This window comes from Lucilia cuprina, chromosome X (genome assembly GCF_022045245.1).
Source record: "Lucilia cuprina isolate Lc7/37 chromosome X, ASM2204524v1, whole genome shotgun sequence".
Taxonomy (NCBI): Eukaryota; Metazoa; Arthropoda; class Insecta; order Diptera; family Calliphoridae; genus Lucilia; species Lucilia cuprina.
In genome coordinates this window covers 1,294,438-1,296,360 of record NC_060949.1, presented here as the reverse complement: position 1 = coordinate 1,296,360, position 1,923 = coordinate 1,294,438, and positions in this window count along the sequence as shown.

Genomic DNA, 1,923 nt, shown 5'->3' with positions numbered 1-1,923 from the left:
GTTTGAGTTAAAATTTTACTTGTATTTTGTTTTTGTTACAATAACAAAATACAAGTAAAATTTGTACTCAAACTACTCGCTCGGTATCTAGAAACAGCACATTAATGTATATTTTGTTTTGAAATATTAAGTGAAAATTTTATACAAAATACATGCAAACGATTGTTTCACTATTCAAAATTATTAATTGTGTATAAATATTTTAGTTAAAAAAAAGAAAATTATAGAAGTGTTATTAAAAAAATCGCATGAAGCAAATAGTAAACAAAAATTTTCGTTTAGAAAATTCAGTTTTTTTTTAATTATATAGAAATCAAATAAACATAAATTTCTAGATTCGGTTTCCAAATCTATAAAATTTTAAACTTCCAATCAAAATACGAACATAACTTGGTCTTCTAAAAAGTTCATGTAAGAAATTATAAGAAAAATAGTAAAAAATTAATTTAGACAAATCGAAAGCAAAACATAATCAACTATAAAACGAGCAAAACTGGTCTATTGAGTTCTATAATGTGGATAATATATTTATGAAAATAGACTGTTATAGAACTAAATAAAATTAAAATTTATTTTATGACACTTTATATAATAAAGAAAAGACAATTGTTAACTTATCGGTTAGTCTACTCGAACCTGAAAACCTCAAGTAACTAAAATTTCCAGAAAAGTTTCAAATGTTATTCAATATTATATTTTATATCAATGAAAAATATTTTAAAATTATCACAAATTTGAAATCTAGTATTCTATAAAAAAAATTTAGAGCCAGAAAGAACGAGCCATTCCTTCGGGCCCCACGTTGGGCGCCATTTTATTGTAATGTACCTGAAGGAAATTATTTAATAAAGTTAAACTTAATTGTAAATAATCTCAAAAAAATAGTCGAAGGACACTATGTGGAAAAAAACCGAATTGTAAAGAATTTATTGAAACAAAATCCTTATATACTCCAAGGAAGGGATAATCATAAACTTGGCACAAATCTATCTTCTAACTTATTCACTATAATGAACCATCGATTGTAACAAAAGCTAGAGAAATAAGGACTTTGGGAGCCATTGATATGCTAGCAAGCAGCCGGGTGGGGGGTTCGTGTCCTATTTTCTAACATTGCATTTTTAGACATTGCTCTTATTATAGACTCCCGGTTAAAACTAAAACAAAACTAATAAAATTTATAAATGGACAAAGTTATTGAACTAGACACCAAAACAAAAGATTCAAACAACAAGCCCCAAGTCTAGTTATCATTGAAAATTAAGAATAAATAAAGCATAGTTGACTATTTTATTATCCTGTCTAATTTTACGTTATTCAGATGGTTTTGGATACGTATGCCTCATAACCCTCACCAGACCTTGTTCCAATGGCATATTCTAATTTTTGGAACCCCTAACTTAAACTTATCTTTCCTTTCTCACATTTAACAAATTAGAAGACCAAAAGTTTTAATTTTTCTCAATCATAATAACAGTATTTATTATGTTTAAATTCAAAATATTCATTATTTTATTCTTTTACAAATGAAAAATGGTTTTAACAAAAAAAAATTAATATCTAAATTTTAACATTTTTATATAAAAATTAATAAATGTTAACATTTAGTTATAAAATATTTAACAACTGGCAAATATTTAACAAGAAATTTAATATAAAAGTTATGATTTTATTAATAATAACATTTGGAAAAAAATGTTAAAAAAAAATTATCAAAAAAACAAAATTTAGATTAAAATAAACTAACAATTGTAGAAAGAAAAGTTGCTTGCAAGGAAATATAATCAATATAATTAACAGGGAAACCAAAATATGCAAATGCATGTTTTTTGTGGCGCGTCGTATGGACTCATGGATAAGATATTTACACGTTTCAGACCAATTTGAGAATTTTGGCATCGATTTGTTAGAGCTTATTTTTGC